Genomic DNA, 16,959 nt, shown 5'->3' on the forward strand with positions numbered 1-16,959 from the left:
CTGTTTTCACTTGATGTATGGTGGGGAACAATCTTTGATATCATACATCTCTGGAACAATGTTTAATGGGCTGATTGGATTTTAACGTATGAGTGTAATATAATTTAATTGTACTATGTCTTATAGGAAATTTAGGTCTTTCCTAATTTTTCATTATTATAAACAATGCTGTATCAAGTATCTTTGATGCTAAATCTGCAATTGTTTTCTTTAGGTAGATTCTTGAGGTGGAACTGATGGGTTTACAGGCTTTTGATGGAGATTGCCAAGTTGCTCTCTAAAGTTGTACAGATGGGACCCCCACTGGCAATGTATGACAGTACCATTTTCCTGCGTACTTGCTAACATTAGGTGTTATTATTTCTAAAAATCTTTTTTTATAGGTGAAAAAATAGTCCTTCATTGTTATTTCAATTTTATAGCCAGTTTAAAATAAATATATATATTTACCTGTGGCAAATACTTATTCTTTGAAGATATATTTTATTAAAATAGCTAAAAATTATTCTAAATTGGTTTAACAAAGTGAATGATCAATCTGGGTAATTTTGTTTTTGGTTGAATGTAGATGTGATTCTGAAGTGGTCATATCCAAATCCTGTCCCTTATTAACTGGGTAGTCTTGGGCAGTTGGTTAATGTCTCTAGGCCTCAGTGTCTTTATCAAATGAGAACTATAATAGTACCTGTTTTAGAGGGTTGTTAGGCAGATTAAATGAGATACTATATGGAAAGCTCATGACCCAGTAGTGGGCATGTGGCACAAAATAAATATTAGCAATAGTTATTGGTGAGACTGATTTTCTTATGTGACTCTCAAACTGACTGAAGGCAGCATCAAAAGTGGAATTTCTGGAACAATTTTTTAAAGGCATCATCGTGGGAGTGATCATCTAGACTCTGAATGATAGTGTTCTTCCCATCAGCAAAAGCTAAGGGGATCCCAAGATGAATAAAACATGTCTCTGTTTTCAGGTGGCTTCCTGCCTAGCAGGAGGGATGAGATGTACCCATGTTACTCTCATATGAGGCAGGAAGCGAAAGCCTTCACGGAAGAGATACAGGTAAAACACTGAGGGTTCAGGTGAAAGACAATTCTCAAGCAGAAGGCCGCATCTGAACCAGACCTTGAAGAACGGTTAGGATTTGGATATGTAAAATATGAGGTGGGAGTGGGGAGAGTGTTCTTTGCAGAAGGAATCACCTGAGCACGAAGGCGAATAAGGCTGGAGATAGAAATCTAGGCATTATCAACCACTGGCACTAGCTAGAATCATGGAAGTGGATAAATATGTGATCAGTACAAATTGCACAGTCACAGACTTGGAAATGCAGCAATTCTAACTTTTGTTTTTAGAGCTGACATTTTCCTCCCACTGATAGAGGAACACTTAATGTTGTACCGTTCAGATATATTTGGTCCAATCCAGTGTGTGTGTGTGTGTGTGTGTGAAAACTAAGATTGATAACTCCCAGTCCAATTCAAAGCTCCATCTCTGGGCTTTCCGCTTGTTCCCTACCTGTTTGGTTCTATCTTCCAGAATTTGTACACAGTCAGCCACTTGTGGGGAGGCTTATATCCTTACTGGTCTCATCTTGGTCATTTCCTGTCTCTGCTAGCCAGCTTGTTGTGTTCTTCCCTTCCCTACAGTTGGTTCTAAGAGGATGATGGCCAGTGGTGGTTTTGATGGATGGTGGTGCATTAGCTTTTTCTGCACCTGGATAACCCCTTGGAGATGCATCGACTGTATGCCTCACCACCAGCAAGTGAACCCTGCACATCCTCTTGCTCTTGCAGAAAAGCCTCTCAGGGTTGGCACACCAGCTCACCTTCCCTTCTGAAGCCCACAGCTCTGGATGGGCCCATGTGAATTTAAGAATCCCTTCTCACCACTCCTGGGTCATCAGCCTTCAGCACTTCATACCCCATAGATGCACCATCCCTGAGAGGCTAACCGCTGGAGCTATGGACAGTGCAGGCTGTACAGGCCCAACACTGGATGACCCAATGGGCAGACTCTGTGCTTAGGGCACCAGCAAAGCAGGACCACTAAGTAGGAAAAAGATTTTAATATATTTTTAAAAATGTGAAAGTAGTTACTATGGAAAAATATCAGAACTTATTGTATTTCTTTACACTTACATCATAAGTATAGAAGACTGATTTTATTTTTATTTTTGGGAGGAGTGGAGTATCCCCAAATCTTTCAGTGTCTTGGGTTTCTAAAGGCCTTAATCTGGCCCTGTGCAGGTCCATTCTCCTCTTTGACTCATCCCAAATTTTGAGGAGGGATTCAGTCATGTCTTTGTCTTTGTCAGTGGCCCCCTTCCCATATTATCCTGAAGACAGGGAAGTAGGAAGTCCGTAATGCTCCTTTCTCTGTCTTTTCCCTAAATTCTTTTTCTCTCCTGTGTTCTTTTGGGAGAAGAGGAAAATCAATTCTATCTCTTCACTCCTATGTGTACCTCATCTGGACTCCACACCAATAGCAGTGAACTTGGAATTTAGCAATTTTGGAATCAGGGTCTTTGCTCTCAATGGCAGTAAATTCATTTTTGGTTTAGCTGCCACATTTAGAGTCCAGCCAGGAAAACAGAAATCACTTCAAGTATTTAAACTTAGAGGGAATTTCATCCAGAGCATTAGCTATAAAAGTGAAGGGAGAGATGGGAAGCCATTCAGGGAAGGCAAGGCATCCAGAGATGAGCAGCAGCAGGAATTTTCTACCATTCCCAGGCTGAAGGAACAAGGAGAGGAAGCCCAGGGGCCAGGATGACCTAAAAGCTGGAACTTTGGAGGGCCTACCTTAGGGCGGGAGCCACAGGGGACACAGCTTCTGTCGAAGATGCTGGCCACAGCAGAGGGAGAAGGGGAAGAGATACTTTGTCTTCTGGCTTCCTTCTCACTTCCAGACTTCTGCCAGTGCCTCTCCTTGACTGAATTCAGCAGGGACTCAGGGAGCCGAGGCCTCCGTCTGTGAGAGGGAGAGGAGTGAGTCTGATAAGAAGCGGGCCAAGGACTGCCCGGGGTGGGTAGGGCTAGCCAGTGGGAGTGGGAAGGAGCACATCTATTGACTACTTCACATATTCACATAATCTCTCTGCCGCATAAACTGGCTTGTGTCTCTTCCTAGTTAGTCCCCTTCTTAAGGGTAGGCAGGGCAGGGAACTATATTCTGACTTATCTGTGTATCCTCTGAAGGCCCCTCAATAAATATTTGTTATATTGAACTGAATGTAACAGTTTCTAAACTCTCTTTTGGTCATGTGTCACTGACTGTCTCCTCAGATTTTTCAATTAAGAGATGAAAAATTTGAAAACCTTTGCACAGTGTTATAAAAACATGCAAACTCATTCTTTTTTTTTTTTTTTTTTGTGAGGAAGATCAACCCTGAGCTAACATCCATGCCAATCCTCCTCTTTTTTTGCTGAGGAAGACTGGCCCTAACATCTGTGCCTATCTTCTTCCACTTTATATGGGACGCCGACACAGCATGGCCTGACAAGTGGTACATCGGTGCGCGCCCAGGATCCGAACCCGGGGGGACAGCAGTGGAGCGCACGCACTTAACCGCTATGCCAGGGTGCCGACCCCACAAACTCATTCTTTTAAAGCTTTTCACCTTTCTAGAATATGACCTCAGACTGCTGATGATGGGGTCTAGTTCGTTTTTGGGTAGGAAATATCCCTAATAATTACCACAATTATTAACATTTTATAATGCTTTACAATTTACAAAGTACTTTTACATTTATTTTTGTTGTAAGTAGGTTTTAATCTGGAGATCCTGGAATCTGTTTATTTGACTTATGTCAAGTTAGTGTAAAGCTTAGGTTTGAAAGAAAAACATTAGGGTTCTTTTTTTGTTTTCTTCTGAACTGCAGATGATGGACAACCTTCTTTGTCTTTTTTTTCTTTCTTTTTTGGGAGGAAGATTAGCCCTGAGCTAACATCTGTTGCCAATCCTCCTCTTTTTGCTGAGGAAGATCAGCCCTGGGCTAACATCCATGCCCATCTTCCTCTACTTTATATGGGACGCTGCCACAGCCTGGCTTGACAAGTGGTGTGATGGTGCGCGCCTGGGATCCAAACCTGTGAACACCGGGTCCCCGAAGTGGAGTGTGTGCACTTAACCGCTACGCCACCGGGCCAGCCCCCTCTGCTTTTTTTATTAGACAGTTTACTCTTGGTTGTTGATGGGAGGTGTTCTCAGCTGTCACGTGGTGGGAGAGGCTGGCGTCACAGTACCACTCCATTTTTCTCTCAGGGACCTAGCAGGTGTTTGAGGACAATGACTGACTCATCTACTCACATAGAGTCTTTGCAGTCGTGTATATCACACTGGTTGTTTTTAGAGCCCTATTCTCATCCAAATATTTATGTAAGTATGTATTTTAATAATCAGCCTCAGTCCTTAAGGAAGAGTCTAAATCAGCCTTACAGTTCATCTTGTCTGGTATTTGGTCAGGATTTGCTTTGTGGAAAATCAAAGTAATTGCTTCCATGACTTTATTTGTGGGCCAGAGATACCCCAACCAATCTTAGCTTTGTTTTTATGACATTATACATGAAGTTATCTAAATTGTATTTGGGGAGTTTCCTTAGCTACTGATTTCTTGTAAAATGTTCTAGTCCTAGCTCTTCTTTAGATCTACTAATCTTGGATTACACTTTCTGTAATACTTCACTATTATTTTTTTTGTCCCAAATTACTGGTTTTCATAAAAAAATTCTCTTAGCTCTTGTCTTAGTTTGTTTGGGCTGCTATAACAAAATCCCATAGACTGGGTGGTTTATGAACAACAGAAATTTATTTCTCACAGTTCTGGAGGCTAGGAAGTCCAAGATCAAGGTGCCAGCAGATTCTGTGTCTGGTGAGGATCTGCTTCTTCATAGACAGTGGTCTTTTTGTTTTATTGTCATATGGGGGAAGAGTCGAGGGAGCTCTCTGGGCTCTGTTTTATAAGGCACTGATCCTACTCCTGAGGGCTCACCCTCATGACCTAATCACCTCCCAAAGGCCCCACCTCCTAATACAATCACGCTGGAGGTTTGGATTTCAACATATGAATTTCGGGAGGACGCAAGCATTCAGTCCATAGCAGCTCTGATGTCACCATTCCGCCCTCTGATATTTTAAATATTCCTAGTGCAGTTATGAGGGATTCATCATGTGGGTTTATCTGTTTAAGGAATCTTGTCTTTTTCTTTGATGTCCCATTGCCTTCCTTTGAAACATTCAAAATATCAAGCACCCTATATCAATATTATATATTTTTATACTTTTTGTTTATGATTAATATTCATTTTTAACTAAAAATTTTGAATTAGTAATACTTGTATGCGTTATAAAATTAAAGAAATACAAAGTGGTATGTAATGAAAAAAATCTTCCTCCCATCTTGTCCCTTAGATACGTTATTCCCCTTCAGGGAGGCAATCAGTGTTAACAGTTTCTAGTCCAACATCTACATTTTAAGGCATAATCAAATTTCTGGCCGCCTTTCTGAAGTCCCTCAATTATTAGTTATATTTACTATATAGAAGGATATATCATGACATGATACTGAAAAATAAGTTGAGTAGTGTTAAGCAATCAGAATAGTTTGGATTAAACATTGCATTTAGAAAACTGGCATCGACTGCTTCTGGGTGTACACATGTCCCTAAGTGTCCGACCTTCCAGCATTTGCTTTGCCTGCATAAATATCACTCCTTCCTCCTACACATACAATGAACTGCTTCCTGCTTGCTTTCTCTTAGCCTAAGAGTTGTTAATCTGGGGTCCTTTGGCCCCTTCAGGGGTTTCAGGACATCCTGGATCCATGTGCCCCTTAAATGCTATACAAATGTATATTTGTATGTAATATGTATATGAGCCTTTTTTTTAGTTGGGGAGAAAGTGTCCATGGTTTTCATCTGATGTTCTATCCCCAGTCTGTCTCAGTCTTCTTTCTTTATTCTGCCTGAACTTTCAGCTCCTGGTCCTTTCTCTCATGCAGCTCATTTAGGAACACAGCTGAGCTCCATATTGCATATAATGTTTCCTTCACTTCAGCACGTTGTAGAAGATATTGAGTTGAATTTTTCCTATTTCCCTGGAATTGGTGACTAAGGGTCAAAGATGGGGATTAAGAAACACTAAGCACCACACATTGTAGAGGGAATTGCTAATAATTGGGGTCAGTCACCCTCTTGAGGGCTCACAAAGAGGGAGCAGAACTGGCCTCGGAACCTCCAGCCACTCGCCCCACCCATCCCTCATCACCCCAGCCTCACTCCCAGTCTATGCAAGATATAAAATGACTCAAGGGAGGGGGTCAGGAGCCTGACAGGGAGTACTTTCCCCTCCTTTTGCCCCCAAACCAAGTACGAGGGTATCAAAGAGAGTCTACATGCAAGAGAGACTGATTTCTTATTCCCTGGCTGGAATATCTGTTTGGACAGTCGACTTGTTCAGCTCTGCATTTATTTGAGAAGAGGAAAGGCAATTAGGGAGAGGTGGAAGGATAGAGAGGGGAGTTGGCGGTTAAATAGCCTATATTCCTTCTGTTTGGCTTAGCAAGGACATGTGAGTTTCTTGTGGTCGAAGGATCACTGAGGAGGATAGCTGGGTTTGAGCCACCTTGCTGGTAGCCCATCCAAGAGGCTGCCTGCTGGACAGAAGTTAGGAAGGTAAAAGGAGATGACTTGGAGCGGGATTGTCTATATTAGGGCACAACTCAGTGGAGAGGCCTCACAGGACTTTCTAAAGAACTCACACAAGTGCCCCATAAGAGATCTGGCATTTTGATGTTTGCCATACAGGCTGGAATGGCCTGTCATCTACAGCCAGCAGTGGTTTGCAATAACTACATTGTTAAGTGAAGAAACAGTTACCTCTTTCCTCTCTACTCTCCTCCCAACCCCTGAAGAGCTAGACTCCTTCTAGAGAACTGGAAGAGGAGGAAGAGAAACCATGGAAGGGGCCGTACTCTCCTCCCCACTTCAGGTTCCTAAAACCATGATTCAAACTTGGGCTGGAAGAGGAGAGGAGATAAGTTCGGCATAGGACCTGAGAGTGGAGTTTTAAACCAAGTGGGTTGGGCCGGCCCCATGGCTTAGCGGTTAAGTGCACACTCTGCTGCTGGCAGCCCGGGTTCGGAACCCCGGGCGCGCACCGACGCACCACTTCTCCGGCCATGCTGAGGCTGCGTCCCACATACAGCAATTAGAAGGATGTGCAGCTATGACATACAACTATCTACTGGGGCTTTGGGGGAAAAATAAATAAATAAATAAAATTATTAAACCAACTGGGTTGGACTGAGTTTTTACATAACCGAAAGGGAAGAGAGAGTTACGGAATCTGTCCGTGATGTTGTGAAGAGTGGAAAGAGACATTTGTCATGGCACAGATGAAGACTGATAGGGTGGGGCCGGCCCTGTGGCTTAGTGGTTAAGTGCACACGCTCCCCTGCTGGCGGCCCGGGTTCGGATCCTGGGCGTGCACCGACGCGCTGTTTCTCCGGCCATGCTGAGGCTGCGTCCCACATACAGCAACTAGAAGGAAGTGCAGCTATGACATACAATTGTCTACGGGGGCTTTGGGGGAAAAAATAAAAAATAAAAAAAGACTGATAGGGTGGGAGGTAATGTTTATACCCAACTGAGTTCAATGCTCAACAGATAAGTTAAATTTATCTATCACTAAATCCACCCTTGAATCCATTGTCCCATCTTCCCCTGCAGTCTCAGAGGAAATATTTCTTTTCCTGTAAAGTGAATCCCTTCACTGGTACTCTTGTTTATTCACTGAGAAGACATTTATTTGACATCTAAAATGTATTGCCAGCATTGAGTTACAAAGATTAAACACGATAGAATTCTTTCCCTCAAGGAATACACAATCTAGTGGGGTAGGTAGAAAGTAACCAGCTACTTGAAAAACAATGTATTAAGGGTTATAAAAAGTGGCCTGGAAGGCCTCAAAGAAGAGTAGGCAGTCAGAAGGCAAGCGAAGAGAAGACATTTTGGGCTGATGGAAAAACCGTGGGCATGGATTAATGTGGCCCACTTAGAGGACTACAAATAGTTCTGTCTGTTTAGGAGGCAGACGTGGCAGCAGAGGAGGCTGGAGAGAAAGGCTGGAGCCAGATCCCGATGGGTTAACTTGCCTGCCCTCTGTTCTGTAGGCCAGTGGTTCTGAACAGCAGTGGTATTGCCCCTGGAGGGGCGTTTTGGATATTTGTGGGGCGTTTTTCATTGCTACAGTGATGGGAGGTGGGTGCTACTGGCATTTTAGTAGTTGGAGATCATGGATGCTAGACTCTGCAATATGAGAAAAGTTCCACATAATTAAGAATATATTGTTTTAGGGGCCGGCCCAGTGGCGCAAGCAGTTAAGTGCGTGCACTCCGCTGCGGCGGCCTGGGGTTCGCTGGTTCGGATCCCGGGCACGCACTGACGCACTGCTTGGCAAGCCATGCTCTGGCGGTGTCCCATATAAGGTGAAAGAAGATGGGCACGGATGTTAGCCCAAGGCCAGTCTCCCTCAGCAGGAAAAAAAAAAAAAAAAGAGGAGGCTTGGCAGAGGTTAGCATAGGGCTGATCTCTTCACACACACACACAAAAAAGGGCCGGCCCCCTGGCTTAGCGGTTAAGTGCGTGCGCTCAGCTGCTGGCGGCCCGGGTTCGGTCCCGGGCGCCCACCGACACACCCCTTCTCTGGCCATGCTGAGGCCGCGTCCCACATACAGCAACTAGAAGAATGTGCAGCTGTGACATACAACTATCTACTGGGGCTTTGGGGGAAAAAATAAATAAATAAAATCTTTAAAAAAAAAAGAATATACATTATGAACAGAAAATATTTAAAAAAAAAGAAAAAGAATATATTGTTTTAAAGTAGGTATTTTCCGGGCCGGCCCCGTGGCGTAGCGGTTAAGTGTGCGCGCTCCGCTGTTGGCGTCCCGGGTTCGGATCCCGGGCGCACACCGACGCACCACCTCTCCGGCCATGCTGAGGCCACGTCCCACATACAGCAACTAGAAGGATGTGCAGCTTTGACATACAACTATCTGCTGGGGCTTTGGGGGGAAAAAAAATAAATAAAATTAAAAAAAAAATAAAGTAGGTATTTTCTTTTCTATGTACCCTACTAGGTCATATATTCCATGAGAGGAGGAATTGTATCTCGTTAATCTTTGTACTTCAACACTGGCGACACATTTTGGGTGTCAAATGTACTGAATTCTGCATGATTTAGATATCCCAAGTTCTGCATGATTTTTGAATGTTCCACCAACCATTGGTATAGGGTGCCATATATAAATGAATCTGGTCTGCTATTACTTACCCTAACACTGGTGTTTGATCTAGTATTTTTTTTTTAATGGAATGGCTTCTGATCTTACTTCTCGTAAATCCTAACTTACTCATTCCTTATAATTAGGTGCAAGCATCTGAGTGCTTCCTTAAATCTTCTATCTTAGTCATGTCCAACCATTTATGTATTGAAATAACTATTATTTTTTTATGTTTTTGTCTTTTATTTCTCTTTTATATTACAGTTATGACATTTTATTGGTGCTTTGAAATTATGGTTATAGATAGCTTTTATTATTTATGAGTTTCATTTTAGGTTAGTAAAGGTGCTGTTATTTAAAATATTTATTGGAAACAGGGAGACTTAGGTCTGTTAGGATTGAGATCACTATGTAGCCATTGGCCACAGAGCTCAAACATTTTTATTTATTTATTTATTTTTATTATTTTTTTTATTGATGTTTTAATGGTTTCTAACATTGTGAAATTTTGGGTTGTACATTTTTGTTTGTCCATCACCATATATATGACTCCCTCCACCCCTTGTGCCCACCCCCCACCCCCACTGCCCCTGGTAACCACAGTCCAGTTTTCTCTGTCCATGTGTTGGTTTATATTCCACATATGAGTGAGATCATACAGTGTTTGTCTTTCTCTTTCTGGCTTATTTCACTTAACATAATACACTCCAGGCCCATCCATGTTGTTGCAAATGGGACGATTTTGTCTTTTTTTATGGCTGAGTAGTATTCCATTGTATATATATACCACATTTTCTTAATCCAGTCGTCAGTCGAGGGACACTTAAGTTGCTTCCACTTCTTGGCTATGGTGAATAATGCTGCAATGAACATAGGGGTGCATAAGCCTCTTTGGATTGTTGATTTCAGGTGCGTTGGATAGATTCCCAGTAGTGGGATGGCTGGATCATAGGGCATCTCTATTTTTAATTCTTTGAGGAATCTCCATACCGTTTTCCATAGAGGCTGCACCAATTTGCATTCCCACCAGCTGTGTATGAGGGTTCCTGTTTCTCCACATCCTCTCCAACATTTGTTGTTTTTTGCCTTGGTGATTATAGCCATTCTAACGGGCGTGAGGTGGTATCTTAGTGTCGTTTTGATTTGCATTTCCTTGATGATTAGTGATGTTGAGCATCTTTTCATGTGCCTATTGGCCATCTGTATATCTTCCTTGGAGAAGTGTCTGTTCATTTCCTCTGCCCATTTTTTGATCAGGTTGTTTGTTTTTTTGTTGTTCAATTGTGTGAGTTCTTTATATATTATGGAGATCAACCCCTTGTCAGATGTATGTTTTGCAATATTCTCTCCCAGCTGGTTGGTTGTCTGTTCATCTTGATTCTGGTTTCATTTGTCTTATAAAAGCTCTTTAATCTGATAAAGTCCCACTTGTTTATTTTTTCTTTAGTTTCCCTAGTCTGGGTAGGCATGTCATCCGAAAAGATTCCTTTAAACCCAATGTCAAATAGTGTGTTGCCTATATTTTCTTCTATGAGTTTTATAGTTTCAGGTCTCACCTTCAGGTCTTTGATCCATTTGGAGTTAATTTTTGTGAATGGCGATAGCACATGGTCCACTTTCATTCTTTTGCATGTGGCTGTCCAGTTTTCCCAACACCATTTATTGAAGAGACTTTCCTTTCTCCATTGCATGTTCTTAGCACCTTTGTCGAAAATTAGCTGTCCGTATATGTGTGGTTTTATTTTTGGGCTTTCAATTCTGTTCCATTGATCTGTGTGTCTGTTTTTGTACCAGTACCATGCTGTTTTGATTACTATTGCTTTGTAGTATGTTTTGAAGCCAGGGATTGTGATGCCTCCTGCTTTGTTCTTTTTCTTTAGGATTTCTTTAGCTATTTGGGGTCTTTTGTTGCCCCATATAAATTTTAGTATTCTTTTTTCTATTTCTGTGAAGAATGTCATTGGGATTCTGATTGGGATTGCATTGAATCTGTAGATTGCTTTAGGTAATATAGACATTTTAACTATGTTTATTCTTCCAATCCACGTGCATGGGATATCTTTCCATTTCTTTATGTCATCATGGATTTCTTTCAATAATGTCTTGTAGTTCTCATTGTATAGGTCCTTCACCTCCTTGGTAAGACTTATTCCTAGGTATTTTATTCTTTTTGATGCAATTGTAAATGGTATTATCTTTAGAGCTCAAACATTTTTGCTCATGAGCTCCCTAAAATAATAATAGCCCTGCCCCCCACAGTTTTAAGTTGAAATCTAACATTTATTATGCAAGTTCACATTTATATATTGTTAGTAGGAGATAGAAAATATTAATCATTTTATAAGTTGAAATAAACTGAGGATTGACTGTAATCATAATAAATATTTCATGATGATTTGATAAAGTAGACTTTTAACTATCTTATTGAATAAAGCACACTAGATACTAAACAACTTAATTTTTTTTTTTTTATCCATGGGTTTTATTCAGTGTATCTGAGTTTTGTGGTAGCCTGCAAAACTTTCCAGTTACGTCTTTTGTTTGTTTGTTTTAAGTCAGGTTATTGAGGTATAATTTATATACAGTGAAATTCAACTATTTTAGTGTACTCTAGTTACTTTTAAAAGAAAATATGTCACTAATGTATTCTCCTTTGGCTGTGCTGATTGTAGAGAATACCAGCATGGGCTAAACACCTCTCTCCAATGCCAACTTCCACCCTTACAGAAATATGTCTATGGTGGGGAGAGGCAGGAAGCCCCATGACTTTAAGGCACCTTGATTAATCTTGAAACATTTTCCTAGACGACTGTCTTCGTTTATATATCCCTTTGCTTGGTGCCCAGCAGTTTTTACACCCTAGAACAATTTGTCATAATTAGACTTGGCATGGGCGAGGGACATGCCTTTCTTTTTTAAGGTGGTAGAAGGACTGTGTGAGCACAAACCCACTGTCTGGCAGATCAGGTTTGGGAAGGAGTATGTACGGAAGACGAGACTCTGGAAATGGATTCCCTTGAAGCCATCTGTACACACATACCCCTTGGAAAATCTCTCTGTGTTCCTCCTGTTTGAAGTGTACTGCCCAGAGGTTCAGGGGCTCAGGGGCTCTGTCTGAGAAGGTGCTAAGGGTAGGGATGCCATTTCTGGGCCCACCACTGCTGCTTCATCTGGAGCAACTGGGCTTCTTTTCTGTTTTACATTTGAACTTTTGTTTGAAGGGAGGGTTTTGCTGCTAAAAATAGTTTGAAAAACATGGCTTTCATGGGGAACCATTTAAGGATTTTAAGCAAGAAGTGACATAATTAGGTTTTTGTTTCAAAAGGTCACTTTGGCATCTGAACACACTGTGGAGGATGGATTGCAGGGAGGTGAGACTGGAGGCCCAGAGACTTGTCACAAGGCTGTTGAAACAGTCCAAAGGAAAAACTGTAAGAATTGGCAACTCTGGGCTCCGTCCCAGAGTGGCAGCACCTGCTTGAGACGGAGCGGGGGCTTCATGGTTCGCAAGTCGCCACCCAGCTGCTCTGCTCATTCATATTGTCTGCCTGGCCTTTGCCTTTGTGACCCCTGCTTTAGGGTCACCTTGACTCCTTCCTCTTCATCCTGTAGATCTAGTCTGCCACCAAGTCCTGTCATTTTTTCCTTCAAATTATCTCATATTTGTTTCTCTTTCTGCTAGCTTTTCTAGGAAATTTTAAGTGAAGCAGAGATTAAAATGGTGATTAATACATTTCCATTCTCTAGAAGCTGTTGTGGTCATGTTTCCCTTGCTTCTTTTTATGTGAGATATTTGTAAATCGAGCAGGAGTTAAAAGGTGAGGTAACACATGCCACTTTTTCTCAGTGAAAGATTATGTGAAGAAAGTAGAATTTTAAGTGGAGTGGAGAAGGAAATATAACAGAATATCATATTTGAGACTTTATGCTATCAAATGCTCCCAAGGGGTGGTAAGTAAGTACTGGGGTTGGTAATAATGGTGAAGGGTGGTAAGAGGAGCATAGGGAAGCGGGATATGTACCTGGGAAAACAGGCCAAGTGTGCAAGAGCAGTGGAAACCACTGGGACCTTCCTGAGCATCACAGAGGTGCTGGTCCAGGCTTTGAGGGAGCAGACAGGGGACAAATGGGTTCACCTGGAGCTTGAAGCATCGTGAAGACAGATGTACACAGTTCTTCTCCTGACAATTCTTAAATTCTCTCTTAGCAATCATTGGCTCTCTATGAAGCATTTTCCATGGAAAAACTACTCATCTGGACTGTCTTTTCACAAAACTGCTATTTCTGGCCCTCAGAGTATGGTACCAGTTCCACTGTTAGAATGCTTATCTAGACAGGGAAGTTAGAAGCTGGGATCTGATTTGAAAATATTTTAAGTTTAAAACCTTTTTAACTTAGAAAGCTATTTGTAAATTCAAAGTAAAAACCTTGACCTTTTAGACAATAATAGCAGCTTTTTGAGGATATTGGACATTATGAGAAGGTGAACTGGACCTCATGTCTAGATCCATACTCTGCACTGCTGCATGGAGTGTGAGGGAAGTAGGGAGATGGAAGGGAGTGGGTCACAGCAGCAATAATGGGGTTTGACTTGTTTTCAGAATTCTGCCTCTCCCTCATTGGGGCTAAAAGAAATAATGCAGAATTTTAATTGTCTGTCTTTGCCTTCAATACGTTGCACTATGTTCCTCTTTTTACACTGCCTCCTCCTCTCCCTTATTGATATGCTGCATTTGAAATGTCTCTTTTCTGCCTGATTTGGTCTTACTTTCCATGGCTGTTCTCTGCCCTCTGTTGGCAAGTTCCCTTGGACCTGTCTGTCTTGTGTGCAAGAGACAGTCACATATGGTCACAGCCTTTTTCTGCAGATCAGGTTGGTCAAGCAGAAAAAAGACTGGAAGGTGTGTTCTTTTGCTGGAATCCTGTAGGCCTGGAGGCATGGTCTGGTATAGAGCAAACCCGAGGGTCCAGAGTTGGCTGTGAAATCAGGTAAGTTATAAAACTGTTCAGTGCTGAACTGGGAGTCAGTTTGGGGCATCAGGGCTTGCCAGGGAGAAGGGTAGTGTGAGCCCGAATCCCATGGCGGTCCCAGAATTCAGCAAGGGTCTGAGGCTTCTTTGGCCTGAGTGTGACTGAGGTTAGGATTTCTTTCCATTAGGGAACAGGGCAGCTTAGAAACTCCGGCACCTTATAGCAGCTAGCTAACTTGATGCTTGGCAGTTTAGTTCTGGATCAGAAATGAGGTGTTTGGGCTGGCCCTGTCCCAGAAGAAATTATAGGTAGTGTCTGTGAAGTAGTAGGAGGCTATCCCAACCCCACAGAGAGAAAGTTGGACCCTAGCTGGGTCCTGCTCAGGCCAGCAGGGTCTTTAGATTTCCCAGGCTGTGTATGAGTTGCAGTGGGGTCACCAAATACAGCCAAAATCTCATTGTCCACATCAATGAGAGCAATGATTGCATAATTGGAATATATGGATAACCCAAGGTCTCATTTATTTAATATTTTCAGCTTCCCCCCAAAAACGAAAAAACAAAACAAAAACCTTTCACTGGATGTTAGTAAGAAATCACAGGGGCCAGCCCAGTGGCATAGTGGTTAAGTTTGCGCACTCCACTTTAGTGGCCCAGGGTTCGCAGGTTTGAATCCTGGGCGCGGACCTAGGCACCACTCATCAAGCCATGCTGTGACGGGCATCCCACATACAAAATAGAGGAAGATGGGCATAGATGTTAGCTTAGAGCCAATCTTCCTCAGCAAAAAGAGGAAGATTGGCAACAGATGTTAGCTCAGGGGCAATCTTCCTCACCAAAAAAAAAAAAAAAAAAAAAAAAGAAATCACATTAAGCAATTGCTTATTAACGCTTATTAAAAGTTAATAATCACTTATTAACTTTTGTTTCCCTGCCCTTTCCTGCTTTCTAGTATCAGTGGCCAGTTGAAAGGAAGAGGGAAGGGGCAAGATGCTTGAAAGTTTAATCCCTAATATAATTTAGAGTTGTCCTTAATGTTCAGAATAATGACATATCATGTGCTTGATCTTGTCTGGGAGTCTGGGCATCAGTGGTGGCTGGTCCTCACTGGGCTCTATTTCAGAGAGACTCATCTCCGTCTTTGGTGGCCACTCCCCTGTAAACATGGCTTCATATGGTAAGTTCCATGAGTCAGAAGAATATCTGACAGATCCACACCTTAGAGACCAGGAAACTTGGATTCTAGTTTCTGCTATTAAAAAGCCATGTAGGGGGGCCGGCCTGGTGGTGTAGCGGTTAAGTTCCTGTGCTCCGCTTCGGCCCGGGGTTTGCGGGTTCAGATCCCGGGTGTGCACTGACGTACCGCTTGGCAGGCCATGCTGTGGCGGCGTCGCATATAAAGTAGAGGAAGATGGGCACGGATGTTAGCCCAGGGCCAATCTTCCTCAGCAAAAAGAGGAGGATTGGCAACGAATGTTAGCTCAGGGCTAATCTTCCTCACACACACACAAAAAAGCCTTGTAGGGTCGGGGGAGAGTGGGGGAGGAAGCTAGGTGACTTCCCTCTGTAGGACTCAGTTTTCAATTATCTTTAAACGAGGGGATTAAACAATATATTTATAAGATTCCTTCTAGCCCTGAAATTCTGTGATTCTGGCAGAGATTGTGTCATTTTGGATTTGCTTTCCGCGTTAAGCTGTGTGTAGTTGCTTAAAAAGTATTTAGTTGACTCAGTCTAAAGTTAGAGCCATGTCTTTTTCAGGTTGCCTGTCATGCTTTTGACTGTTCTATCTTTCCTTTCCTTGCTCACATAGGATGAAATTCCTTTTCACTAACAGCGTTGGGAGGTGGAACTGGAGTTACCATCCCGTGTTAAAGTAGGAGCTGCCTGCCCTAAGACTTCCATTTCTACTGGACTTGGGGCAAGAGACATTGTTGGGGGGCTTTGGCCTGTGTGCCCCAGGGATTCCAACTGTATGCTCCTCAAGGTGAGGGCTGTGTCATTCAGATTTTTTGGTTTTCACCCTACAGCTTGTGCAAGGCAGCCAGTGTTCAATAAAGAAATATTGTACCTAAGAATAAAATGGCAGGGCCAGCCCGGTGGTGCAAGCAGTTAAGTGCATGTGCTCTGCTTTGGCGGCCCGGGGTTCGCAGGTGCGGATCCCGGGCGCGCACTGATGCACCACTTGGTAAGCCATGCTGTGGGGGCGTTCCATATAAAGTAGAGGAAGATGGGCACGGATGTTAGCTCAGGGCCACTCTTCCTCAAGAAAAAAGGGGAGGATTGGCATTGGATGTTAGCTCAGGGCTAGTCCTCCTCGCAAAAAAAAAAAAAAGAATACAATGGCCTTGTGCTTAATTTCCCCCCCTAAACCACTAGGTGCTGCCTTCATCTCAGAGAAACTATGCCCCTCCTTTCTCTGCGCTCCCCCCAACCCCACCCCACACTCAAGGAGCTCTCTCAGCTTCTTGGCACTGGGATTTCTGGAGAAGTGGCTTGAAAGGGGAGACACACTGTGGCTCTCAGCAAATGGGTTTATGTGCATCTCCTTTATGACAATTTGAGAAAAACTCCCCAGTGTCCCATAGCAGTCCCTCCCAGCAACCATGATATCATCCCTCACAAGCTGTTCCTCAGGAGCAGATCAGCACTCCACATATGTATCTGGCATGAGCCTTCTAGGTTGGAAGCTTGGGAATGG

At 42.8% G+C, this 16,959-nt stretch overlaps 1 protein-coding gene across 1 annotated transcript in view; it reads left to right on the forward strand.

Annotated features, from left to right (window-relative positions):
* The window catches only part of RGP1 (RGP1 homolog, RAB6A GEF complex partner 1), a 39,998-nt gene extending 23,608 nt beyond the window's left edge, over positions 1-16,390 (forward strand). Inside the window, exons 9-11 of the transcript XR_009215853.1 lie at positions 12,614-12,719; positions 14,162-14,277; positions 16,072-16,390. The gene's annotated coding sequence lies outside the window, so the exon portion shown is untranslated. The remainder of the gene's footprint in view (positions 1-12,613; positions 12,720-14,161; positions 14,278-16,071) is intronic.
* Positions 16,391-16,959: the final 569 nt, after the last annotated feature.

This window comes from Diceros bicornis, chromosome 28, assembly GCF_020826845.1.
Source record: "Diceros bicornis minor isolate mBicDic1 chromosome 28, mDicBic1.mat.cur, whole genome shotgun sequence".
NCBI classification, from domain to species: domain Eukaryota; kingdom Metazoa; phylum Chordata; class Mammalia; order Perissodactyla; family Rhinocerotidae; genus Diceros; species Diceros bicornis.